The sequence below is a fragment of the Engystomops pustulosus genome, chromosome 9, assembly GCF_040894005.1.
Source record: "Engystomops pustulosus chromosome 9, aEngPut4.maternal, whole genome shotgun sequence".
Taxonomy (NCBI): Eukaryota; Metazoa; Chordata; class Amphibia; order Anura; family Leptodactylidae; genus Engystomops; species Engystomops pustulosus.
Window position 1 is genome coordinate 67,688,197 of NC_092419.1, and position 21,296 is coordinate 67,709,492.

The window sequence follows — 21,296 nt, forward strand, 5'->3', positions numbered from 1 at the left end:
CAGCTTAGAATGGCCGTTGACAGCAGCTGTTCAATTTGAACCTTCTTTTACCATCTTTGACAGAGAAACTAACAATTTTCAGGTTCAAAAAGGTCAACGGAACTTGGGATTCCCAGCCAGTCTCCCATGCTGGTACTTGCCAAGCCTTAAGCTGCATTGCTGCTGCGATCTGACGAGAGCAGGCACATTCAGCTTAGAATGGCCGTTGACAGCAGCTGTTCAATTTGAACCTTCTTTTACTATCTCATAGAGAAACTAACACAATTTTCAGGTTCAAAAAGGTCAACGGAACTTGGGATTCCCAGCCAGTCTCCCATGCTGGTACTTGCCAAGCCTTAAGCTGCATTGCTGCTGCGATCTGACGAGAGCAGGCACATTCAGCTTAGAATGGCCGTTGACAGCAGCTGTTCAATTTGAACCTTCTTTTACCATCTTTGACAGAGAAACTAACAATTTTCAGGTTCAAAAAGGTCAACGGAACTTGGGATTCCCAGCCAGTCTCCCATGCTGGTACTTGCCAAGCCTTAAGCTGCATTGCTGCTGCGATCTGACGAGAGCAGGCACATTCAGCTTAGAATGGCCGTTGACAGCAGCTGTTCAATTTGAACCTTCTTTTACTATCTCATAGAGAAACTAACACAATTTTCAGGTTCAAAAAGGTCAACGGAACTTGGGATTCCCAGCCAGTCTCCCATGCTGGTACTTGCCAAGCCTTAAGCTGCATTGATGCTGCGATCTGACGAGAGCAGGCACATTCAGCTTAGAATGGCCGTTGACAGCAGCTGTTCAGTTTGAACCTTCTTTTACTATCTCATAGAGAAACTAACACAATTTTCAGGTTCAAAAAGGTCAACGGAACTTGGGATTCGCAGCCAGTCTCCCATGCTGGTACTTGCCAAGCCTTAAGCTGCATCGCTGCTGTGATCCGACAAGAGCACGCGCATTCAGCTTAGAATGGCCGTTGACAGCAGCTGTTCAATTTGAACCTTCTTTTACTATCTCATAGAGAAACTAACACAATTTTCAGGTTCAAAAAGGTCAATAGAACTTGGGATTCCCAGCCAGTCTCCCATGCTGGTACTTGCCAAGCCTTAAGCTGCATTGCTGCTGCGATCTGACGAGAGCAGGCACATTCAGCTTAGAATGGCCGTTGACAGCAGCTGTTCAATTTGAACCTTCTTTTACCATCTTTGACAGAGAAACTAACAATTTTCAGGTTCAAAAAGGTCAACGGAACTTGGGATTCCCAGCCAGTCTCCCATGCTGGTACTTGCCAAGCCTTAAGCTGCATTGCTGCTGCGATCTGACGAGAGCAGGCACATTCAGCTTAGAATGGCCGTTGACAGCAGCTGTTCAATTTGAACCTTCTTTTACTATCTCATAGAGAAACTAACACAATTTTCAGGTTCAAAAAGGTCAACGGAACTTGGGATTCCCAGCCAGTCTCCCATGCTGGTACTTGCCAAGCCTTAAGCTGCATTGATGCTGCGATCTGACGAGAGCAGGCACATTCAGCTTAGAATGGCCGTTGACAGCAGCTGTTCAGTTTGAACCTTCTTTTACTATCTCATAGAGAAACTAACACAATTTTCAGGTTCAAAAAGGTCAACGGAACTTGGGATTCGCAGCCAGTCTCCCATGCTGGTACTTGCCAAGCCTTAAGCTGCATCGCTGCTGTGATCCGACAAGAGCACGCGCATTCAGCTTAGAATGGCCGTTGACAGCAGCTGTTCAATTTGAACCTTCTTTTACTATCTCATAGAGAAACTAACACAATTTTCAGGTTCAAAAAGGTCAATAGAACTTGGGATTCCCAGCCAGTCTCCCATGCTGGTACTTGCCAAGCCTTAAGCTGCAATGCTGCTGCGATCTGACGAGAGCAGGCACATTCAGCTTAGAATGGCCGTTGACAGCAGCTGTTCAATTTGAACCTTCTTTTACTATCTCATAGAGAAACTAACACAATTTTCAGGTTCAAAAAGGTCAACAGAACTTGGGATTCCCAGCCAGTCTCCCATGCTGTTACTTGCCAAGCCTTAAGCTGCATTGCTGCTGCGATCTGACGAGAGCAGGCACATTCAGCTTAGAATGGCCGTTGACAGCAGCTGTTCAATTTGAACCTTCTTTTACTATCTCATAGAGAAACTAACACAATTTTCAGGTTCAAAAAGGTCAACGGAACTTGGGATTCCCAGCCAGTCTCCCATGCTGGTACTTGCCAAGCCTTAAGCTACATTGCTGTTGCGATCTGACGAGAGCAGGCACATTCAGCTTAGAATGGCCGTTGACAGCAGCTGTTCAATTTGAACCTTCTTTTACCATCTTTGACAGAGAAACTAACAATTTTCAGGTTCAAAAAGGTCAACGGAACTTGGGATTCCCAGCCAGTCTCCCATGCTGGTACTTGCCAAGCCTTAAGCTGCATTGCTGCTGCGATCTGACGAGAGCAGGCACATTCAGCTTAGAATGGCCGTTGACAGCAGCTGTTCAATTTGAACCTTCTTTTACTATCTCATAGAGAAACTAACACAATTTTCAGGTTCAAAAAGGTCAACGGAACTTGGGATTCCCAGCCAGTCTCCCATGCTGGTACTTGCCAAGCCTTAAGCTACATTGCTGCTGCGATCTGATGAGAGCAGGCACATTCAGCTTAGAATGGCCGTTGACAGCAGCTGTTCAATTTGAACCTTCTTTTACTATCTCATAGAGAAACTAACACAATTTTCAGGTTCAAAAAGGTCAACGGAACTTGGGATTCCCAGCCAGTCTCCCATGCTGTTACTTGCCAAGCCTTAAGCTGCATTGCTGCTGCGATCTGACGAGAGCAGGCACATTCAGCTTAGAATGGCCGTTGACAGCAGCTGTTCAATTTGAACCTTCTTTTACTATCTCATAGAGAAACTAACACAATTTTCAGGTTCAAAAAGGTCAACGGAACTTGGGATTCCCAGCCAGTCTCCCATGCTGGTACTTGCCAAGCCTTAAGCTGCATTGCTGCTGCGATCTGACGAGAGCAGGCACATTCAGCTTAGAATGGCCGTTGACAGCAGCTGTTCAGTTTGAACCTTCTTTTACTATCTCATAGAGAAACTAACACAATTTTCAGGTTCAAAAAGGTCAACGGAACTTGGGATTCCCAGCCAGTCTCCCATGCTGGTACTTGCCAAGCCTTAAGCTACATTGCTGTTGCGATCTGACGAGAGCAGGCACATTCAGCTTAGAATGGCCGTTGACAGCAGCTGTTCAATTTGAACCTTCTTTTACCATCTTTGACAGAGAAACTAACAATTTTCAGGTTCAAAAAGGTCAACGGAACTTGGGATTCCCAGCCAGTCTCCCATGCTGGTACTTGCCAAGCCTTAAGCTGCATTGCTGCTGCGATCTGACGAGAGCAGGCACATTCAGCTTAGAATGGCCGATGACAGCAGCTGTTCAATTTGAACCTTCTTTTAATATCTCATAGAGAAACTAACACAATTTTCAGGTTCAAAAAGGTCAACGGAACTTGGGATTCCCAGCCAGTCTCCCATGCTGGTACTTGCCAAGCCTTAAGCTACATTGCTGCTGCGATCTGATGAGAGCAGGCACATTCAGCTTAGAATGGCCGTTGACAGCAGCTGTTCAATTTGAACCTTCTTTTACTATCTCATAGAGAAACTAACACAAATTTCAGGTTCAAAAAGGTCAACGGAAGTTGGGATTCCCAGCCAGTCTCCCATGCTGGTACTTGCCAAGCCTTAAGCTGCATTGCTGCTGCGATCTGACGAGAGCAGGCACATTCAGCTTAGAATGGCCGTTGACAGCAGCTGTTCAATTTGAACCTTCTTTTACCATCTTTGACAGAGAAACTAACAATTTTCAGGTTCAAAAAGGTCAACGGAACTTGGGATTCCCAGCCAGTCTCCCATGCTGGTACTTGCCAAGCCTTAAGCTGCATTGCTGCTGCGATCTGACGAGAGCAGGCACATTCAGCTTAGAATGGCCGTTGACAGCAGCTGTTCAATTTGAACCTTCTTTTACTATCTCATAGAGAAACTAACACAATTTTCAGGTTCAAAAAGGTCAACGGAACTTGGGATTCCCAGCCAGTCTCCCATGCTGGTACTTGCCAAGCCTTAAGCTGCATTGATGCTGCGATCTGACGAGAGCAGGCACATTCAGCTTAGAATGGCCGTTGACAGCAGCTGTTCAGTTTGAACCTTCTTTTACTATCTCATAGAGAAACTAACACAATTTTCAGGTTCAAAAAGGTCAACGGAACTTGGGATTCGCAGCCAGTCTCCCATGCTGGTACTTGCCAAGCCTTAAGCTGCATCGCTGCTGTGATCCGACAAGAGCACGCGCATTCAGCTTAGAATGGCCGTTGACAGCAGCTGTTCAATTTGAACCTTCTTTTACTATCTCATAGAGAAACTAACACAATTTTCAGGTTCAAAAAGGTCAATAGAACTTGGGATTCCCAGCCAGTCTCCCATGCTGGTACTTGCCAAGCCTTAAGCTGCAATGCTGCTGCGATCTGACGAGAGCAGGCACATTCAGCTTAGAATGGCCGTTGACAGCAGCTGTTCAATTTGAACCTTCTTTTACTATCTCATAGAGAAACTAACACAATTTTCAGGTTCAAAAAGGTCAACAGAACTTGGGATTCCCAGCCAGTCTCCCATGCTGTTACTTGCCAAGCCTTAAGCTGCATTGCTGCTGCGATCTGACGAGAGCAGGCACATTCAGCTTAGAATGGCCGTTGACAGCAGCTGTTCAATTTGAACCTTCTTTTACTATCTCATAGAGAAACTAACACAATTTTCAGGTTCAAAAAGGTCAACGGAACTTGGGATTCCCAGCCAGTCTCCCATGCTGGTACTTGCCAAGCCTTAAGCTACATTGCTGTTGCGATCTGACGAGAGCAGGCACATTCAGCTTAGAATGGCCGTTGACAGCAGCTGTTCAATTTGAACCTTCTTTTACCATCTTTGACAGAGAAACTAACAATTTTCAGGTTCAAAAAGGTCAACGGAACTTGGGATTCCCAGCCAGTCTCCCATGCTGGTACTTGCCAAGCCTTAAGCTGCATTGCTGCTGCGATCTGACGAGAGCAGGCACATTCAGCTTAGAATGGCCGTTGACAGCAGCTGTTCAATTTGAACCTTCTTTTACTATCTCATAGAGAAACTAACACAATTTTCAGGTTCAAAAAGGTCAACGGAACTTGGGATTCCCAGCCAGTCTCCCATGCTGGTACTTGCCAAGCCTTAAGCTACATTGCTGCTGCGATCTGATGAGAGCAGGCACATTCAGCTTAGAATGGCCGTTGACAGCAGCTGTTCAATTTGAACCTTCTTTTACTATCTCATAGAGAAACTAACACAATTTTCAGGTTCAAAAAGGTCAACGGAACTTGGGATTCCCAGCCAGTCTCCCATGCTGGTACTTGCCAAGCCTTAAGCTGCATTGCTGCTGCGATCTGACGAGAGCAGGCACATTCAGCTTAGAATGGCCGTTGACAGCAGCTGTTCAGTTTGAACCTTCTTTTACTATCTCATAGAGAAACTAACACAATTTTCAGGTTCAAAAAGGTCAACGGAACTTGGGATTCCCAGCCAGTCTCCCATGCTGGTACTTGCCAAGCCTTAAGCTACATTGTTGTTGCGATCTGACGAGAGCAGGCACATTCAGCTTAGAATGGCCGTTGACAGCAGCTGTTCAATTTGAACCTTCTTTTACCATCTTTGACAGAGAAACTAACAATTTTCAGGTTCAAAAAGGTCAACGGAACTTGGGATTCCCAGCCAGTCTCCCATGCTGGTACTTGCCAAGCCTTAAGCTGCATTGCTGCTGCGATCTGACGAGAGCAGGCACATTCAGCTTAGAATGGCCGTTGACAGCAGCTGTTCAATTTGAACCTTCTTTTACCATCTTTGACAGAGAAACTAACAATTTTCAGGTTCAAAAAGGTCAACGGAACTTGGGATTCCCAGCCAGTCTCCCATGCTGGTACTTGCCAAGCCTTAAGCTGCATTGCTGCTGCGATCTGACGAGAGCAGGCACATTCAGCTTAGAATGGCCGTTGACAGCAGCTGTTCAATTTGAACCTTCTTTTACTATCTCATAGAGAAACTAACACAATTTTCAGGTTCAAAAAGGTCAACGGAACTTGGGATTCCCAGCCAGTCTCCCATGCTGGTACTTGCCAAGCCTTAATCTGCATTGATGCTGCGATCTGACGAGAGCAGGCACATTCAGCTTAGAATGGCCGTTGACAGCAGCTGTTCAGTTTGAACCTTCTTTTACTATCTCATAGAGAAACTAACACAATTTTCAGGTTCAAAAAGGTCAACGGAACTTGGGATTCGCAGCCAGTCTCCCATGCTGGTACTTGCCAAGCCTTAAGCTACATTGCTGTTGCGATCTGACGAGAGCAGGCACATTCAGCTTAGAATGGCCGTTGACAGCAGCTGTTCAATTTGAACCTTCTTTTACCATCTTTGACAGAGAAACTAACAATTTTCAGGTTCAGAAAGGTCAACGGAACTTGGGATTCCCAGCCAGTCTCCCATGCTGGTACTTGCCAAGCCTTAAGCTGCATTGCTGCTGCGATCTGACGAGAGCAGGCACATTCAGCTTAGAATGGCCGTTGACAGCAGCTGTTCAATTTGAACCTTCTTTTACTATCTCATAGAGAAACTAACACAATTTTCAGGTTCAAAAAGGTCAACGGAACTTGGGATTCCCAGCCAGTCTCCCATGCTGGTACTTGCCAAGCCTTAAGCTACATTGCTGCTGCGATCTGATGAGAGCAGGCACATTCAGCTTAGAATGGCCGTTGACAGCAGCTGTTCAATTTGAACCTTCTTTTACTATCTCATAGAGAAACTAACACAATTTTCAGGTTCAAAAAGGTCAACGGAACTTGGGATTCCCAGCCAGTCTCCCATGCTGTTACTTGCCAAGCCTTAAGCTGCATTGCTGCTGCGATCTGACGAGAGCAGGCACATTCAGCTTAGAATGGCCGTTGACAGCAGCTGTTCAATTTGAACCTTCTTTTACTATCTCATAGAGAAACTAACACAATTTTCAGGTTCAAAAAGGTCAACGGAACTTGGGATTCCCAGCCAGTCTCCCATGCTGGTACTTGCCAAGCCTTAAGCTGCATTGCTGCTGCGATCTGACGAGAGCAGGCACATTCAGCTTAGAATGGCCGTTGACAGCAGCTGTTCAGTTTGAACCTTCTTTTACTATCTCATAGAGAAACTTACACAATTTTCAGGTTCAAAAAGGTCAACGGAACTTGGGATTCCCAGCCAGTCTCCCATGCTGGTACTTGCCAAGCCTTAAGCTACATTGCTGTTGCGATCTGACGAGAGCAGGCACATTCAGCTTAGAATGGCCGTTGACAGCAGCTGTTCAATTTGAACCTTCTTTTACCATCTTTGACAGAGAAACTAACAATTTTCAGGTTCAAAAAGGTCAACGGAACTTGGGATTCCCAGCCAGTCTCCCATGCTGGTACTTGCCAAGCCTTAAGCTGCATTGCTGCTGCGATCTGACGAGAGCAGGCACATTCAGCTTAGAATGGCCGTTGACAGCAGCTGTTCAATTTGAACCTTCTTTTACTATCTCATAGAGAAACTAACACAATTTTCAGGTTCAAAAAGGTCAACGGAACTTGGGATTCCCAGCCAGTCTCCCATGCTGGTACTTGCCAAGCCTTAAGCTACATTGCTGCTGCGATCTGATGAGAGCAGGCACATTCAGCTTAGAATGGCCGTTGACAGCAGCTGTTCAATTTGAACCTTCTTTTACTATCTCATAGAGAAACTAACACAAATTTCAGGTTCAAAAAGGTCAACGGAAGTTGGGATTCCCAGCCAGTCTCCCATGCTGGTACTTGCCAAGCCTTAAGCTGCATTGCTGCTGCGATCTGACGAGAGCAGGCACATTCAGCTTAGAATGGCCGTTGACAGCAGCTGTTCAATTTGAACCTTCTTTTACCATCTTTGACAGAGAAACTAACAATTTTCAGGTTCAAAAAGGTCAACGGAACTTGGGATTCCCAGCCAGTCTCCCATGCTGGTACTTGCCAAGCCTTAAGCTGCATTGCTGCTGCGATCTGACGAGAGCAGGCACATTCAGCTTAGAATGGCCGTTGACAGCAGCTGTTCAATTTGAACCTTCTTTTACTATCTCATAGAGAAACTAACACAATTTTCAGGTTCAAAAAGGTCAACGGAACTTGGGATTCCCAGCCAGTCTCCCATGCTGGTACTTGCCAAGCCTTAAGCTGCATTGATGCTGCGATCTGACGAGAGCAGGCACATTCAGCTTAGAATGGCCGTTGACAGCAGCTGTTCAGTTTGAACCTTCTTTTACTATCTCATAGAGAAACTAACACAATTTTCAGGTTCAAAAAGGTCAACGGAACTTGGGATTCGCAGCCAGTCTCCCATGCTGGTACTTGCCAAGCCTTAAGCTGCATCGCTGCTGTGATCCGACAAGAGCACGCGCATTCAGCTTAGAATGGCCGTTGACAGCAGCTGTTCAATTTGAACCTTCTTTTACTATCTCATAGAGAAACTAACACAATTTTCAGGTTCAAAAAGGTCAATAGAACTTGGGATTCCCAGCCAGTCTCCCATGCTGGTACTTGCCAAGCCTTAAGCTGCAATGCTGCTGCGATCTGACGAGAGCAGGCACATTCAGCTTAGAATGGCCGTTGACAGCAGCTGTTCAATTTGAACCTTCTTTTACTATCTCATAGAGAAACTAACACAATTTTCAGGTTCAAAAAGGTCAACAGAACTTGGGATTCCCAGCCAGTCTCCCATGCTGTTACTTGCCAAGCCTTAAGCTGCATTGCTGCTGCGATCTGACGAGAGCAGGCACATTCAGCTTAGAATGGCCGTTGACAGCAGCTGTTCAATTTGAACCTTCTTTTACTATCTCATAGAGAAACTAACACAATTTTCAGGTTCAAAAAGGTCAACGGAACTTGGGATTCCCAGCCAGTCTCCCATGCTGGTACTTGCCAAGCCTTAAGCTACATTGCTGTTGCGATCTGACGAGAGCAGGCACATTCAGCTTAGAATGGCCGTTGACAGCAGCTGTTCAATTTGAACCTTCTTTTACCATCTTTGACAGAGAAACTAACAATTTTCAGGTTCAAAAAGGTCAACGGAACTTGGGATTCCCAGCCAGTCTCCCATGCTGGTACTTGCCAAGCCTTAAGCTGCATTGCTGCTGCGATCTGACGAGAGCAGGCACATTCAGCTTAGAATGGCCGTTGACAGCAGCTGTTCAATTTGAACCTTCTTTAACTATCTCATAGAGAAACTAACACAATTTTCAGGTTCAAAAAGGTCAACGGAACTTGGGATTCCCAGCCAGTCTCCCATGCTGGTACTTGCCAAGCCTTAAGCTACATTGCTGCTGCGATCTGATGAGAGCAGGCACATTCAGCTTAGAATGGCCGTTGACAGCAGCTGTTCAATTTGAACCTTCTTTTACTATCTCATAGAGAAACTAACACAATTTTCAGGTTCAAAAAGGTCAACGGAACTTGGGATTCCCAGCCAGTCTCCCATGCTGGTACTTGCCAAGCCTTAAGCTGCATTGCTGCTGCGATCTGACGAGAGCAGGCACATTCAGCTTAGAATGGCCGTTGACAGCAGCTGTTCAATTTGAACCTTCTTTTACTATCTCATAGAGAAACTAACACAATTTTCAGGTTCAAGAAGGTCAACGGAACTTGGGATTCCCAGCCAGTCTCCCATGCTGGTACTTGCCAAGCCTTAAGCTGCATTGCTGCTGCGATCTGACGAGAGCAGGCACATTCAGCTTAGAATGGCCGTTGACAGCAGCTGTTCAGTTTGAACCTTCTTTTACTATCTCATAGAGAAACTAACACAATTTTCAGGTTCAAAAAGGTCAACGGAACTTGGGATTCCCAGCCAGTCTCCCATGCTGGTACTTGCCAAGCCTTAAGCTACATTGCTGTTGCGATCTGACGAGAGCAGGCACATTCAGCTTAGGATGGCCGTTGACAGCAGCTGTTCAATTTGAACCTTCTTTTACCATCTTTGACAGAGAAACTAACAATTTTCAGGTTCAAAAAGGTCAACGGAACTTGGGATTCCCAGCCAGTCTCCCATGCTGGTACTTGCCAAGCCTTAAGCTGCATTGCTGCTGCGATCTGACGAGAGCAGGCACATTCAGCTTAGAATGGCCGTTGACAGCAGCTGTTCAATTTGAACCTTCTTTTACTATCTCATAGAGAAACTAACACAATTTTCAGGTTCAAAAAGGTCAACGGAACTTGGGATTCCCAGCCAGTCTCCCATGCTGGTACTTGCCAAGCCTTAAGCTACATTGCTGCTGCGATCTGATGAGAGCAGGCACATTCAGCTTAGAATGGCCGTTGACAGCAGCTGTTCAATTTGAACCTTCTTTTACTATCTCATAGAGAAACTAACACAATTTTCAGGTTCAAAAAGGTCAACGGAACTTGGGATTCCCAGCCAGTCTCCCATGCTGGTACTTGCCAAGCCTTAAGCTGCATTGCTGCTGCGATCTGACGAGAGCAGGCACATTCAGCTTAGAATGGCCGTTGACAGCAGCTGTTCAATTTGAACCTTCTTTTACCATCTTTGACAGAGAAACTAACAATTTTCAGGTTCAAAAAGGTCAACGGAACTTGGGATTCCCAGCCAGTCTCCCATGCTGGTACTTGCCAAGCCTTAAGCTGCATTGCTGCTGCGATCTGACGAGAGCAGGCACATTCAGCTTAGAATGGCCGTTGACAGCAGCTGTTCAATTTGAACCTTCTTTTACTATCTCATAGAGAAACTAACACAATTTTCAGGTTCAAAAAGGTCAACGGAACTTGGGATTCCCAGCCAGTCTCCCATGCTGGTACTTGCCAAGCCTTAAGCTGCATTGATGCTGCGATCTGACGAGAGCAGGCACATTCAGCTTAGAATGGCCGTTGACAGCAGCTGTTCAGTTTGAACCTTCTTTTACTATCTCATAGAGAAACTAACACAATTTTCAGGTTCAAAAAGGTCAACGGAACTTGGGATTCGCAGCCAGTCTCCCATGCTGGTACTTGCCAAGCCTTAAGCTGCATCGCTGCTGTGATCCGACAAGAGCACGTGCATTCAGCTTAGAATGGCCGTTGACAGCAGCTGTTCAATTTGAACCTTCTTTTACTATCTCATAGAGAAACTAACACAATTTTCAGGTTCAAAAAGGTCAATAGAACTTGGGATTCCCAGCCAGTCTCCCATGCTGGTACTTGCCAAGCCTTAAGCTGCAATGCTGCTGCGATCTGACGAGAGCAGGCACATTCAGCTTAGAATGGCCGTTGACAGCAGCTGTTCAATTTGAACCTTCTTTTACTATCTCATAGAGAAACTAACACAATTTTCAGGTTCAAAAAGGTCAACAGAACTTGGGATTCCCAGCCAGTCTCCCATGCTGTTACTTGCCAAGCCTTAAGCTGCATTGCTGCTGCGATCTGACGAGAGCAGGCACATTCAGCTTAGAATGGCCGTTGACAGCAGCTGTTCAATTTGAACCTTCTTTTACTATCCCATAGAGAAACTAACACAATTTTCAGGTTCAAAAAGGTCAACGGAACTTGGGATTCCCAGCCAGTCTCCCATGCTGGTACTTGCCAAGCCTTAAGCTGCATTGCTACTGCGATCTGACGAGAGCAGGCACATTCAGCTTAGAATGGCCGTTGACAGCAGCTGTTCAATTTGAACCTTCTTTTACTATCTCATAGAGAAACTAACACAATTTTCAGGTTCAAAAAGGTCAACGGAACTTGGGATTCCCAGCCAGTCTCCCATGCTGGTACTTGCCAAGCCTTAAGCTGCTGCGATCTGACGAGAGCAGGCACATTCAGCTTAGAATGGCTGTTGACAGCAGCTGTTCAATTTGAACCTTCTTTTACTATCTCATAGAGAAACTAACACAATTTTCAGGTTCAAAAAGGTCAACGGAACTTGGGATTCCCAGCCAGTCTCCCATGCTGGTACTTGCCAAGCCTTAAGCTGCTGCGATCTGACGAGAGCAGGCACATTCAGCTTAGAATGGCTGTTGACAGCAGCTGTTCAATTTGAACCTTCTTTTACTATCTCATAGAGAAACTAACACAATTTTCAGGTTCAAAAAGGTCAACAGAACTTGGGATTCCCAGCCAGTCTCCCATGCTGGTACTTGCCAAGCCTTAAGCTGCATTGCTGCTGCGATCTGACGAGAGCAGGCACATTCAGCTTAGAATGGCCGTTGACAGCAGCTGTTCAATTTGAACCTTCTTTTACTATCTCATAGAGAAACTAACACAATTTTCAGGTTCAAAAAGGTCAACGGAACTTGGGATTCCCAGCCAGTCTCCCATGCTGGTACTTGCCAAGCCTTAAGCTGCATTGATGCGGCGATCTGACGAGAGCAGGCACATTCAGCTTAGAATGGCCGTTGACAGCAGCTGTTCAGTTTGAACCTTCTTTTACTATCTCATAGAGAAACTAACACAATTTTCAGGTTCAAAAAGGTCAACGGAACTTGGGATTCCCAGCCAGTCTCCCATGCTGGTACTTGCCAAGCCTTAAGCTACATTGCTGTTGCGATCTGACGAGAGCAGGCACATTCAGCTTAGAATGGCCGTTGACAGCAGCTGTTCAATTTGAACCTTCTTTTACCATCTTTGACAGAGAAACTAACAATTTTCAGGTTCAAAAAGGTCAACGGAACTTGGGATTCCCAGCCAGTCTCCCATGCTGGTACTTGCCAAGCCTTAAGCTGCATTGCTGCTGCGATCTGACGAGAGCAGGCACATTCAGCTTAGAATGGCCGTTGACAGCAGCTGTTCAATTTGAACCTTCTTTAACTATCTCATAGAGAAACTAACACAATTTTCAGGTTCAAAAAGGTCAACGGAACTTGGGATTCCCAGCCAGTCTCCCATGCTGGTACTTGCCAAGCCTTAAGCTACATTGCTGCTGCGATCTGATGAGAGCAGGCACATTCAGCTTAGAATGGCCGTTGACAGCAGCTGTTCAATTTGAACCTTCTTTTACTATCTCATAGAGAAACTAACACAATTTTCAGGTTCAAAAAGGTCAACGGAACTTGGGATTCCCAGCCAGTCTCCCATGCTGGTACTTGCCAAGCCTTAAGCTGCATTGCTGCTGCGATCTGACGAGAGCAGGCACATTCAGCTTAGAATGGCCGTTGACAGCAGCTGTTCAATTTGAACCTTCTTTTACTATCTCATAGAGAAACTAACACAATTTTCAGGTTCAAGAAGGTCAACGGAACTTGGGATTCCCAGCCAGTCTCCCATGCTGGTACTTGCCAAGCCTTAAGCTGCATTGCTGCTGCGATCTGACGAGAGCAGGCACATTCAGCTTAGAATGGCCGTTGACAGCAGCTGTTCAGTTTGAACCTTCTTTTACTATCTCATAGAGAAACTAACACAATTTTCAGGTTCAAAAAGGTCAACGGAACTTGGGATTCCCAGCCAGTCTCCCATGCTGGTACTTGCCAAGCCTTAAGCTACATTGCTGCTGCGATCTGATGAGAGCAGGCACATTCAGCTTAGAATGGCCGTTGACAGCAGCTGTTCAATTTGAACCTTCTTTTACTATCTCATAGAGAAACTAACACAATTTTCAGGTTCAAAAAGGTCAACGGAACTTGGGATTCGCAGCCAGTCTCCCATGCTGGTACTTGCCAAGCCTTAAGCTGCATCGCTGCTGTGATCCGACAAGAGCACGCGCATTCAGCTTAGAATGGCCGTTGACAGCAGCTGTTCAATTTGAACCTTCTTTTACTATCTCATAGAGAAACTAACACAATTTTCAGGTTCAAAAAGGTCAATAGAACTTGGGATTCCCAGCCAGTCTCCCATGCTGGTACTTGCCAAGCCTTAAGCTGCAATGCTGCTGCGATCTGACGAGAGCAGGCACATTCAGCTTAGAATGGCCGTTGACAGCAGCTGTTCAATTTGAACCTTCTTTTACTATCTCATAGAGAAACTAACACAATTTTCAGGTTCAAAAAGGTCAACAGAACTTGGGATTCCCAGCCAGTCTCCCATGCTGTTACTTGCCAAGCCTTAAGCTGCATTGCTGCTGCGATCTGACGAGAGCAGGCACATTCAGCTTAGAATGGCCGTTGACAGCAGCTGTTCAATTTGAACCTTCTTTTACTATCCCATAGAGAAACTAACACAATTTTCAGGTTCAAAAAGGTCAACGGAACTTGGGATTCCCAGCCAGTCTCCCATGCTGGTACTTGCCAAGCCTTAAGCTGCATTGCTACTGCGATCTGACGAGAGCAGGCACATTCAGCTTAGAATGGCCGTTGACAGCAGCTGTTCAATTTGAACCTTCTTTTACTATCTCATAGAGAAACTAACACAATTTTCAGGTTCAAAAAGGTCAACGGAACTTGGGATTCCCAGCCAGTCTCCCATGCTGGTACTTGCCAAGCCTTAAGCTGCTGCGATCTGACGAGAGCAGGCACATTCAGCTTAGAATGGCTGTTGACAGCAGCTGTTCAATTTGAACCTTCTTTTACTATCTCATAGAGAAACTAACACAATTTTCAGGTTCAAAAAGGTCAACGGAACTTGGGATTCCCAGCCAGTCTCCCATGCTGGTACTTGCCAAGCCTTAAGCTGCTGCGATCTGACGAGAGCAGGCACATTCAGCTTAGAATGGCTGTTGACAGCAGCTGTTCAATTTGAACCTTCTTTTACTATCTCATAGAGAAACTAACACAATTTTCAGGTTCAAAAAGGTCAACAGAACTTGGGATTCCCAGCCAGTCTCCCATGCTGGTACTTGCCAAGCCTTAAGCTGCATTGCTGCTGCGATCTGACGAGAGCAGGCACATTCAGCTTAGAATGGCCGTTGACAGCAGCTGTTCAGTTTGAACCTTCTTTTACTATCTCATAGAGAAACTAACACAATTTTCAGGTTCAAAAAGGTCAACGGAACTTGGGATTCCCAGCCAGTCTCCCATGCTGGTACTTGCCAAGCCTTAAGCTGCTGCGATCTGATGAGAGCAGGCACATTCAGCTTAGAATGGCCGTTGACAGCAGCTGTTCAATTTGAACCTTCTTTTACTATCTCATAGAGAAACTAACACAATTTTCAGGTTCAAAAAGGTCAACAGAACTTGGGATTCCCAGCCAGTCTCCCATGCTGGTACTTGCCAAGCCTTAAGCTGCATTGCTGCTGCGATCTGACGAGAGCAGGCACATTCAGCTTAGAATGGCCGTTGACAGCAGCTGCCTAATTTCTACTTTCTTTTACTATCTCATAGAGAAACTAACACAATTTTCAGGTTCAAAAAGGTCAACGGAACTTGGGATTCCCAGCCAGTCTCCCATGCTGGTACTTGCCAAGCCTTAAGCTGCATTGCTGCTGCGATCTGACGAGAGCAGGCACATTCAGCTTAGAATGGCCGTTGACAGCAGCTGTTCAATTTGAACCTTCTTTTACTATCTCATAGAGAAACTAACACAATTTTCAGGTTCAAAAAGGTCAACGGAACTTGGGATTCCCAGCCAGTCTCCCATGCTGGTACTTGCCAAGCCTTAAGCTGCTGCGATCTGACGAGAGCAGGCACATTCAGCTTAGAATGGCTGTTGACAGCAGCTGTTCAATTTGAACCTTCTTTTACTATCTCATAGAGAAACTAACACAATTTTCAGGTTCAAAAAGGTCAACGGAACTTGGGATTCCCAGCCAGTCTCCCATGCTGGTACTTGCCAAGCCTTAAGCTGCATTGCTGCTGCGATCTGACGAGAGCAGGCACATTCAGCTTAGAATGGCCGTTGACAGCAGCTGTTCAGTTTGAACCTTCTTTTACTATCTCATAGAGAAACTAACACAATTTTCAGGTTCAAAAAGGTCAACGGAACTTGGGATTCCCAGCCAGTCTCCCATGCTGGTACTTGCCAAGCCTTAAGCTGCTGCGATCTGATGAGAGCAGGCACATTCAGCTTAGAATGGCCGTTGACAGCAGCTGTTCAATTTGAACCTTCTTTTACTATCTCATAGAGAAACTAACACAATTTTCAGGTTCAAAAAGGTCAACAGAACTTGGGATTCCCAGCCAGTCTCCCATGCTGGTACTTGCCAAGCCTTAAGCTGCATTGCTGCTGCGATCTGACGAGAGCAGGCACATTCAGCTTAGAATGGCCGTTGACAGCAGCTGCCTAATTTCTACTTTCTTTTACTATCTCATAGAGAAACTAACACAATTTTCAGGTTCAAAAAGGTCAACGGAACTTGGGATTCCCAGCCAGTCTCCCGTGCTGGTACTTGCCAAGCCTTAAGCTGCATTGCTGCTGCGATCTGACGAGAGCAGGCACATTCAGCTTAGAATGGCCGTTGACAGCAGCTGTTCAATTTGAACCTTCTTTTACTATCTCATAGAGAAACTAACACAATTTTCAGGTTCAAAAAGGTCAACGGAACTTGGGATTCCCAGCCAGTCTCCCATGCTGGTACTTGCCAAGCCTTAAGCTGCATTGATGCTGCGATCTGACGAGAGCAGGCACATTCAGCTTAGAATGGCCGTTGACAGCAGCTGTTCAGTTTGAACCTTCTTTTACTATCTCATAGAGAAACTAACACAATTTTCAGGTTCAAAAAGGTCAACGGAACTTGGGATTCGCAGCCAGTCTCCCATGCTGGTACTTGCCAAGCCTTAAGCTGCATCGCTGCTGTGATCCGACAAGAGCACGCGCATTCAGCTTAGAATGGCCGTTGACAGCAGCTGTTCAATTTGAACCTTCTTTTACTATCTCATAGAGAAACTAACACAATTTTCAGGTTCAAAAAGGTCAATAGAACTTGGGATTCCCAGCCAGTCTCCCATGCTGGTACTTGCCAAGCCTTAAGCTGCAATGCTGCTGCGATCTGACGAGAGCAGGCACATTCAGCTTAGAATGGCCGTTGACAGCAGCTGTTCAATTTGAACCTTCTTTTACTATCTCATAGAGAAACTAACACAATTTTCAGGTTCAAAAAGGTCAACAGAACTTGGGATTCCCAGCCAGTCTCCCATGCTGTTACTTGCCAAGCCTTAAGCTGCATTGCTGCTGCGATCTGACGAGAGCAGGCACATTCAGCTTAGAATGGCCGTTGACAGCAGCTGTTCAATTTGAACCTTCTTTTACTATCCCATAGAGAAACTAACACAATTTTCAGGTTCAAAAAGGTCAACGGAACTTGGGATTCCCAGCCAGTCTCCCATGCTGGTACTTGCCAAGCCTTAAGCTGCATTGCTACTGCGATCTGACGAGAGCAGGCACATTCAGCTTAGAATGGCCGTTGACAGCAGCTGTTCAATTTGAACCTTCTTTTACTATCTCATAGAGAAACTAACACAATTTTCAGGTTCAAAAAGGTCAACGGAACTTGGGATTCCCAGCCAGTCTCCCATGCTGGTACTTGCCAAGCCTTAAGCTGCTGCGATCTGACGAGAGCAGGCACATTCAGCTTAGAATGGCTGTTGACAGCAGCTGTTCAATTTGAACCTTCTTTTACTATCTCATAGAGAAACTAACACAATTTTCAGGTTCAAAAAGGTCAACGGAACTTGGGATTCCCAGCCAGTCTCCCATGCTGGTACTTGCCAAGCCTTAAGCTGCTGCGATCTGACGAGAGCAGGCACATTCAGCTTAGAATGGCTGTTGACAGCAGCTGTTCAATTTGAACCTTCTTTTACTATCTCATAGAGAAACTAACACAATTTTCAGGTTCAAAAAGGTCAACAGAACTTGGGATTCCCAGCCAGTCTCCCATGCTGGTACTTGCCAAGCCTTAAGCTGCATTGCTGCTGCGATCTGACGAGAGCAGGCACATTCAGCTTAGAATGGCCGTTGACAGCAGCTGTTCAGTTTGAACCTTCTTTTACTATCTCATAGAGAAACTAACACAATTTTCAGGTTCAAAAAGGTCAACGGAACTTGGGATTCCCAGCCAGTCTCCCATGCTGGTACTTGCCAAGCCTTAAGCTGCTGCGATCTGATGAGAGCAGGCACATTCAGCTTAGAATGGCCGTTGACAGCAGCTGTTCAATTTGAACCTTCTTTTACTATCTCATAGAGAAACTAACACAATTTTCAGGTTCAAAAAGGTCAACAGAACTTGGGATTCCCAGCCAGTCTCCCATGCTGGTACTTGCCAAGCCTTAAGCTGCATTGCTGCTGCGATCTGACGAGAGCAGGCACATTCAGCTTAGAATGGCCGTTGACAGCAGCTGCCTAATTTCTACTTTCTTTTACTATCTCATAGAGAAACTAACACAATTTTCAGGTTCAAAAAGGTCAACGGAACTTGGGATTCCCAGCCAGTCTCCCATGCTGGTACTTGCCAAGCCTTAAGCTGCATTGCTGCTGCGATCTGACGAGAGCAGGCACATTCAGCTTAGAATGGCCGTTGACAGCAGCTGTTCAATTTGAACCTTCTTTTACTATCTCATAGAGAAACTAACACAATTTTCAGGTTCAAAAAGGTCAACGGAACTTGGGATTCCCAGCCAGTCTCCCATGCTGGTACTTGCCAAGCCTTAAGCTGCTGCGATCTGACGAGAGCAGGCACATTCAGCTTAGAATGGCTGTTGACAGCAGCTGTTCAATTTGAACCTTCTTTTACTATCTCATAGAGAAACTAACACAATTTTCAGGTTCAAAAAGGTCAACGGAACTTGGGATTCCCAGCCAGTCTCCCATGCTGGTACTTGCCAAGCCTTAAGCTGCATTGCTGCTGCGATCTGACGAGAGCAGGCACATTCAGCTTAGAATGGCCGTTGACAGCAGCTGTTCAGTTTGAACCTTCTTTTACTATCTCATAGAGAAACTAACACAATTTTCAGGTTCAAAAAGGTCAACGGAACTTGGGATTCCCAGCCAGTCTCCCATGCTGGTACTTGCCAAGCCTTAAGCTACATTGCTGCTGCGATCTGATGAGAGCAGGCACATTCAGCTTAGAATGGCCGTTGACAGCAGCTGTTCAATTTGAACCTTCTTTTACTATCTCATAGAGAAACTAACACAATTTTCAGGTTCAAAAAGGTCAACGGAACTTGGGATTCCCAGCCAGTCTCCCATGCTGGTACTTGCCAAGCCTTAAGCTGCATTGCTGCTGCGATCTGACGAGAGCAGGCACATTCAGCTTAGAATGGCCGTTGACAGCAGCTGTTCAATTTGAACCTTCTTTTACCATCTTTGACAGAGAAACTAACAATTTTCAGGTTCAAAAAGGTCAACGGAACTTGGGATTCCCAGCCAGTCTCCCATGCTGGTACTTGCCAAGCCTTAAGCTGCATTGCTGCTGCGATCTGACGAGAGCAGGCACATTCAGCTTAGAATGGCCGTTGACAGCAGCTGTTCAATTTGAACCTTCTTTTACTATCTCATAGAGAAACTAACACAATTTTCAGGTTCAAAAAGGTCAACGGAACTTGGGATTCCCAGCCAGTCTCCCATGCTGGTACTTGCCAAGCCTTAAGCTGCATTGATGCTGCGATCTGACGAGAGCAGGCACATTCAGCTTAGAATGGCCGTTGACAGCAGCTGTTCAGTTTGAACCTTCTTTTACTATCTCATAGAGAAACTAACACAATTTTCAGGTTCAAAAAGGTCAACGGAACTTGGGATTCGCAGCCAGTCTCCCATGCTGGTACTTGCCAAGCCTTAAGCTGCATCGCTGCTGTGATCCGACAAGAGCACGCGCATTCAGCTTAGAATGGCCGTTGACAGCAGCTGTTCAATTTGAACCTTCTTTTACTATCTCATAGAGAAACTAACACAATTTTCAGGTTCAAAAAGGTCAATAGAACTTGGGATTCCCAGCCAGTCTCCCATGCTGGTACTTGCCAAGCCTTAAGCTGCAATGCTGCTGCGATCTGACGAGAGCAGGCACATTCAGCTTAGAATGGCCGTTGACAGCAGCTGTTCAATTTGAACCTTCTTTTACTATCTCATAGAGAAACTAACACAATTTTCAGGTTCAAAAAGGTCAACAGAACTTGGGATTCCCAGCCAGTCTCCCATGCTGTTACTTGCCAAGCCTTAAGCTGCATTGCTGCTGCGATCTGACGAGAGCAGGCACATTCAGCTTAGAATGGCCGTTGACAGCAGCTGTTCAATTTGAACCTTCTTTTACTATCCCATAGAGAAACTAACACAATTTTCAGGTTCAAAAAGGTCAACGGAACTTGGGATTCCCAGCCAGTCTCCCATGCTGGTACTTGCCAAGCCTTAAGCTGCATTGCTACTGCGATCTGACGAGAGCAGGCACATTCAGCTTAGAATGGCCGTTGACAGCAGCTGTTCAATTTGAACCTTCTTTTACTATCTCATAGAGAAACTAACACAATTTTCAGGTTCAAAAAGGTCAACGGAACTTGGGATTCCCAGCCAGTCTCCCATGCTGGTACTTGCCAAGCCTTAAGCTGCTGCGATCTGACGAGAGCAGGCACATTCAGCTTAGAATGGCTGTTGACAGCAGCTGTTCAATTTGAACCTTCTTTTACTATCTCATAGAGAAACTAACACAATTTTCAGGTTCAAAAAGGTCAACGGAACTTGGGATTCCCAGCCAGTCTCCCATGCTGGTACTTGCCAAGCCTTAAGCTGCTGCGATCTGACGAGAGCAGGCACATTCAGCTTAGAATGGCTGTTGACAGCAGCTGTTCAATTTGAACCTTCTTTTACTATCTCATAGAGAAACTAACACAATTTTCAGGTTCAAAAAGGTCAACAGAACTTGGGATTCCCAGCCAGTCTCCCATGCTGGTACTTGCCAAGCCTTAAGCTGCATTGCTGCTGCGATCTGACGAGAGCAGGCACATTCAGCTTAGAATGGCCGTTGACAGCAGCTGTTCAGTTTGAACCTTCTTTTACTATCTCATAGAGAAACTAACACAATTTTCAGGTTCAAAAAGGTCAACGGAACTTGGGATTCCCAGCCAGTCTCCCATGCTGGTACTTGCCAAGCCTTAAGCTGCTGCGATCTGATGAGAGCAGGCACATTCAGCTTAGAATGGCCGTTGACAGCAGCTGTTCAATTTGAACCTTCTTTTACTATCTCATAGAGAAACTAACACAATTTTCAGGTTCAAAAAGGTCAACAGAACTTGGGATTCCCAGCCAGTCTCCCATGCTGGTACTTGCCAAGCCTTAAGCTGCATTGCTGCTGCGATCTGACGAGAGCAGGCACATTCAGCTTAGAATGGCCGTTGACAGCAGCTGCCTAATTTCTACTTTCTTTTAC

The 21,296-nt window shown here is 45.7% G+C and overlaps 83 pseudogenes; all 83 read right to left on the reverse strand.

Moving 5' to 3' along the window:
- Positions 1-91: 91 nt before the first annotated feature.
- On the reverse strand, positions 92-210 carry LOC140100212 (5S ribosomal RNA; annotated as a pseudogene).
- Positions 211-280: 70 nt separating this feature from the next.
- On the reverse strand, positions 281-399 carry LOC140100213 (5S ribosomal RNA; annotated as a pseudogene).
- A 70-nt stretch (positions 400-469) lies between these two features.
- Positions 470-588, reverse strand: LOC140100214 (5S ribosomal RNA; annotated as a pseudogene).
- Positions 589-658: 70 nt separating this feature from the next.
- On the reverse strand, positions 659-777 carry LOC140084306 (5S ribosomal RNA; annotated as a pseudogene).
- Positions 778-1,036: 259 nt separating this feature from the next.
- LOC140090411 (5S ribosomal RNA) lies at positions 1,037-1,155 on the reverse strand (annotated as a pseudogene).
- A 70-nt stretch (positions 1,156-1,225) lies between these two features.
- LOC140100215 (5S ribosomal RNA) lies at positions 1,226-1,344 on the reverse strand (annotated as a pseudogene).
- A 70-nt stretch (positions 1,345-1,414) lies between these two features.
- Positions 1,415-1,533, reverse strand: LOC140084307 (5S ribosomal RNA; annotated as a pseudogene).
- A 448-nt stretch (positions 1,534-1,981) lies between these two features.
- Positions 1,982-2,100, reverse strand: LOC140092940 (5S ribosomal RNA; annotated as a pseudogene).
- Positions 2,101-2,170: 70 nt separating this feature from the next.
- Positions 2,171-2,289, reverse strand: LOC140093322 (5S ribosomal RNA; annotated as a pseudogene).
- Positions 2,290-2,359: 70 nt separating this feature from the next.
- On the reverse strand, positions 2,360-2,478 carry LOC140100216 (5S ribosomal RNA; annotated as a pseudogene).
- A 70-nt stretch (positions 2,479-2,548) lies between these two features.
- LOC140082348 (5S ribosomal RNA) lies at positions 2,549-2,667 on the reverse strand (annotated as a pseudogene).
- A 70-nt stretch (positions 2,668-2,737) lies between these two features.
- LOC140091459 (5S ribosomal RNA) lies at positions 2,738-2,856 on the reverse strand (annotated as a pseudogene).
- Positions 2,857-2,926: 70 nt separating this feature from the next.
- Positions 2,927-3,045, reverse strand: LOC140100218 (5S ribosomal RNA; annotated as a pseudogene).
- Positions 3,046-3,115: 70 nt separating this feature from the next.
- Positions 3,116-3,234, reverse strand: LOC140093324 (5S ribosomal RNA; annotated as a pseudogene).
- A 70-nt stretch (positions 3,235-3,304) lies between these two features.
- Positions 3,305-3,423, reverse strand: LOC140085964 (5S ribosomal RNA; annotated as a pseudogene).
- A 70-nt stretch (positions 3,424-3,493) lies between these two features.
- On the reverse strand, positions 3,494-3,612 carry LOC140082349 (5S ribosomal RNA; annotated as a pseudogene).
- A 70-nt stretch (positions 3,613-3,682) lies between these two features.
- LOC140094938 (5S ribosomal RNA) lies at positions 3,683-3,801 on the reverse strand (annotated as a pseudogene).
- A 70-nt stretch (positions 3,802-3,871) lies between these two features.
- Positions 3,872-3,990, reverse strand: LOC140100219 (5S ribosomal RNA; annotated as a pseudogene).
- A 70-nt stretch (positions 3,991-4,060) lies between these two features.
- LOC140084308 (5S ribosomal RNA) lies at positions 4,061-4,179 on the reverse strand (annotated as a pseudogene).
- A 448-nt stretch (positions 4,180-4,627) lies between these two features.
- Positions 4,628-4,746, reverse strand: LOC140092941 (5S ribosomal RNA; annotated as a pseudogene).
- A 70-nt stretch (positions 4,747-4,816) lies between these two features.
- On the reverse strand, positions 4,817-4,935 carry LOC140093326 (5S ribosomal RNA; annotated as a pseudogene).
- Positions 4,936-5,005: 70 nt separating this feature from the next.
- LOC140100221 (5S ribosomal RNA) lies at positions 5,006-5,124 on the reverse strand (annotated as a pseudogene).
- A 70-nt stretch (positions 5,125-5,194) lies between these two features.
- LOC140082350 (5S ribosomal RNA) lies at positions 5,195-5,313 on the reverse strand (annotated as a pseudogene).
- Positions 5,314-5,383: 70 nt separating this feature from the next.
- On the reverse strand, positions 5,384-5,502 carry LOC140100222 (5S ribosomal RNA; annotated as a pseudogene).
- A 70-nt stretch (positions 5,503-5,572) lies between these two features.
- On the reverse strand, positions 5,573-5,691 carry LOC140092483 (5S ribosomal RNA; annotated as a pseudogene).
- Positions 5,692-5,761: 70 nt separating this feature from the next.
- LOC140100223 (5S ribosomal RNA) lies at positions 5,762-5,880 on the reverse strand (annotated as a pseudogene).
- A 70-nt stretch (positions 5,881-5,950) lies between these two features.
- LOC140100224 (5S ribosomal RNA) lies at positions 5,951-6,069 on the reverse strand (annotated as a pseudogene).
- A 70-nt stretch (positions 6,070-6,139) lies between these two features.
- Positions 6,140-6,258, reverse strand: LOC140093559 (5S ribosomal RNA; annotated as a pseudogene).
- Positions 6,259-6,517: 259 nt separating this feature from the next.
- On the reverse strand, positions 6,518-6,636 carry LOC140100225 (5S ribosomal RNA; annotated as a pseudogene).
- Positions 6,637-6,706: 70 nt separating this feature from the next.
- Positions 6,707-6,825, reverse strand: LOC140082351 (5S ribosomal RNA; annotated as a pseudogene).
- A 70-nt stretch (positions 6,826-6,895) lies between these two features.
- On the reverse strand, positions 6,896-7,014 carry LOC140091460 (5S ribosomal RNA; annotated as a pseudogene).
- A 70-nt stretch (positions 7,015-7,084) lies between these two features.
- Positions 7,085-7,203, reverse strand: LOC140100226 (5S ribosomal RNA; annotated as a pseudogene).
- A 70-nt stretch (positions 7,204-7,273) lies between these two features.
- LOC140093327 (5S ribosomal RNA) lies at positions 7,274-7,392 on the reverse strand (annotated as a pseudogene).
- A 70-nt stretch (positions 7,393-7,462) lies between these two features.
- Positions 7,463-7,581, reverse strand: LOC140100227 (5S ribosomal RNA; annotated as a pseudogene).
- Positions 7,582-7,651: 70 nt separating this feature from the next.
- On the reverse strand, positions 7,652-7,770 carry LOC140082352 (5S ribosomal RNA; annotated as a pseudogene).
- A 70-nt stretch (positions 7,771-7,840) lies between these two features.
- On the reverse strand, positions 7,841-7,959 carry LOC140094940 (5S ribosomal RNA; annotated as a pseudogene).
- Positions 7,960-8,029: 70 nt separating this feature from the next.
- On the reverse strand, positions 8,030-8,148 carry LOC140100228 (5S ribosomal RNA; annotated as a pseudogene).
- A 70-nt stretch (positions 8,149-8,218) lies between these two features.
- LOC140084310 (5S ribosomal RNA) lies at positions 8,219-8,337 on the reverse strand (annotated as a pseudogene).
- A 448-nt stretch (positions 8,338-8,785) lies between these two features.
- On the reverse strand, positions 8,786-8,904 carry LOC140092943 (5S ribosomal RNA; annotated as a pseudogene).
- Positions 8,905-8,974: 70 nt separating this feature from the next.
- On the reverse strand, positions 8,975-9,093 carry LOC140093328 (5S ribosomal RNA; annotated as a pseudogene).
- A 70-nt stretch (positions 9,094-9,163) lies between these two features.
- Positions 9,164-9,282, reverse strand: LOC140100230 (5S ribosomal RNA; annotated as a pseudogene).
- Positions 9,283-9,352: 70 nt separating this feature from the next.
- Positions 9,353-9,471, reverse strand: LOC140082353 (5S ribosomal RNA; annotated as a pseudogene).
- A 70-nt stretch (positions 9,472-9,541) lies between these two features.
- LOC140100232 (5S ribosomal RNA) lies at positions 9,542-9,660 on the reverse strand (annotated as a pseudogene).
- Positions 9,661-9,730: 70 nt separating this feature from the next.
- On the reverse strand, positions 9,731-9,849 carry LOC140100233 (5S ribosomal RNA; annotated as a pseudogene).
- Positions 9,850-9,919: 70 nt separating this feature from the next.
- Positions 9,920-10,038, reverse strand: LOC140094750 (5S ribosomal RNA; annotated as a pseudogene).
- A 70-nt stretch (positions 10,039-10,108) lies between these two features.
- LOC140100234 (5S ribosomal RNA) lies at positions 10,109-10,227 on the reverse strand (annotated as a pseudogene).
- A 70-nt stretch (positions 10,228-10,297) lies between these two features.
- On the reverse strand, positions 10,298-10,416 carry LOC140082354 (5S ribosomal RNA; annotated as a pseudogene).
- A 70-nt stretch (positions 10,417-10,486) lies between these two features.
- LOC140100235 (5S ribosomal RNA) lies at positions 10,487-10,605 on the reverse strand (annotated as a pseudogene).
- Positions 10,606-10,675: 70 nt separating this feature from the next.
- LOC140100237 (5S ribosomal RNA) lies at positions 10,676-10,794 on the reverse strand (annotated as a pseudogene).
- A 70-nt stretch (positions 10,795-10,864) lies between these two features.
- Positions 10,865-10,983, reverse strand: LOC140084311 (5S ribosomal RNA; annotated as a pseudogene).
- A 448-nt stretch (positions 10,984-11,431) lies between these two features.
- Positions 11,432-11,550, reverse strand: LOC140092944 (5S ribosomal RNA; annotated as a pseudogene).
- A 70-nt stretch (positions 11,551-11,620) lies between these two features.
- Positions 11,621-11,739, reverse strand: LOC140078425 (5S ribosomal RNA; annotated as a pseudogene).
- Positions 11,740-12,171: 432 nt separating this feature from the next.
- Positions 12,172-12,290, reverse strand: LOC140080639 (5S ribosomal RNA; annotated as a pseudogene).
- A 70-nt stretch (positions 12,291-12,360) lies between these two features.
- LOC140094521 (5S ribosomal RNA) lies at positions 12,361-12,479 on the reverse strand (annotated as a pseudogene).
- A 70-nt stretch (positions 12,480-12,549) lies between these two features.
- Positions 12,550-12,668, reverse strand: LOC140093329 (5S ribosomal RNA; annotated as a pseudogene).
- A 70-nt stretch (positions 12,669-12,738) lies between these two features.
- On the reverse strand, positions 12,739-12,857 carry LOC140100238 (5S ribosomal RNA; annotated as a pseudogene).
- Positions 12,858-12,927: 70 nt separating this feature from the next.
- On the reverse strand, positions 12,928-13,046 carry LOC140082356 (5S ribosomal RNA; annotated as a pseudogene).
- A 70-nt stretch (positions 13,047-13,116) lies between these two features.
- On the reverse strand, positions 13,117-13,235 carry LOC140100239 (5S ribosomal RNA; annotated as a pseudogene).
- Positions 13,236-13,305: 70 nt separating this feature from the next.
- LOC140100240 (5S ribosomal RNA) lies at positions 13,306-13,424 on the reverse strand (annotated as a pseudogene).
- Positions 13,425-13,494: 70 nt separating this feature from the next.
- Positions 13,495-13,613, reverse strand: LOC140082357 (5S ribosomal RNA; annotated as a pseudogene).
- Positions 13,614-14,061: 448 nt separating this feature from the next.
- Positions 14,062-14,180, reverse strand: LOC140092945 (5S ribosomal RNA; annotated as a pseudogene).
- A 70-nt stretch (positions 14,181-14,250) lies between these two features.
- LOC140078426 (5S ribosomal RNA) lies at positions 14,251-14,369 on the reverse strand (annotated as a pseudogene).
- A 432-nt stretch (positions 14,370-14,801) lies between these two features.
- Positions 14,802-14,920, reverse strand: LOC140080640 (5S ribosomal RNA; annotated as a pseudogene).
- Positions 14,921-15,171: 251 nt separating this feature from the next.
- LOC140080641 (5S ribosomal RNA) lies at positions 15,172-15,290 on the reverse strand (annotated as a pseudogene).
- A 70-nt stretch (positions 15,291-15,360) lies between these two features.
- LOC140100241 (5S ribosomal RNA) lies at positions 15,361-15,479 on the reverse strand (annotated as a pseudogene).
- Positions 15,480-15,730: 251 nt separating this feature from the next.
- Positions 15,731-15,849, reverse strand: LOC140100244 (5S ribosomal RNA; annotated as a pseudogene).
- A 251-nt stretch (positions 15,850-16,100) lies between these two features.
- On the reverse strand, positions 16,101-16,219 carry LOC140080642 (5S ribosomal RNA; annotated as a pseudogene).
- A 70-nt stretch (positions 16,220-16,289) lies between these two features.
- Positions 16,290-16,408, reverse strand: LOC140086045 (5S ribosomal RNA; annotated as a pseudogene).
- Positions 16,409-16,478: 70 nt separating this feature from the next.
- Positions 16,479-16,597, reverse strand: LOC140084312 (5S ribosomal RNA; annotated as a pseudogene).
- A 448-nt stretch (positions 16,598-17,045) lies between these two features.
- On the reverse strand, positions 17,046-17,164 carry LOC140092946 (5S ribosomal RNA; annotated as a pseudogene).
- A 70-nt stretch (positions 17,165-17,234) lies between these two features.
- Positions 17,235-17,353, reverse strand: LOC140078427 (5S ribosomal RNA; annotated as a pseudogene).
- Positions 17,354-17,785: 432 nt separating this feature from the next.
- Positions 17,786-17,904, reverse strand: LOC140080644 (5S ribosomal RNA; annotated as a pseudogene).
- A 251-nt stretch (positions 17,905-18,155) lies between these two features.
- Positions 18,156-18,274, reverse strand: LOC140080645 (5S ribosomal RNA; annotated as a pseudogene).
- Positions 18,275-18,344: 70 nt separating this feature from the next.
- LOC140100245 (5S ribosomal RNA) lies at positions 18,345-18,463 on the reverse strand (annotated as a pseudogene).
- Positions 18,464-18,714: 251 nt separating this feature from the next.
- LOC140100246 (5S ribosomal RNA) lies at positions 18,715-18,833 on the reverse strand (annotated as a pseudogene).
- A 70-nt stretch (positions 18,834-18,903) lies between these two features.
- On the reverse strand, positions 18,904-19,022 carry LOC140082358 (5S ribosomal RNA; annotated as a pseudogene).
- A 70-nt stretch (positions 19,023-19,092) lies between these two features.
- Positions 19,093-19,211, reverse strand: LOC140100247 (5S ribosomal RNA; annotated as a pseudogene).
- A 70-nt stretch (positions 19,212-19,281) lies between these two features.
- On the reverse strand, positions 19,282-19,400 carry LOC140100248 (5S ribosomal RNA; annotated as a pseudogene).
- Positions 19,401-19,470: 70 nt separating this feature from the next.
- On the reverse strand, positions 19,471-19,589 carry LOC140084313 (5S ribosomal RNA; annotated as a pseudogene).
- A 448-nt stretch (positions 19,590-20,037) lies between these two features.
- Positions 20,038-20,156, reverse strand: LOC140092947 (5S ribosomal RNA; annotated as a pseudogene).
- A 70-nt stretch (positions 20,157-20,226) lies between these two features.
- Positions 20,227-20,345, reverse strand: LOC140078428 (5S ribosomal RNA; annotated as a pseudogene).
- A 432-nt stretch (positions 20,346-20,777) lies between these two features.
- On the reverse strand, positions 20,778-20,896 carry LOC140080646 (5S ribosomal RNA; annotated as a pseudogene).
- Positions 20,897-21,147: 251 nt separating this feature from the next.
- On the reverse strand, positions 21,148-21,266 carry LOC140080647 (5S ribosomal RNA; annotated as a pseudogene).
- Positions 21,267-21,296: the final 30 nt, after the last annotated feature.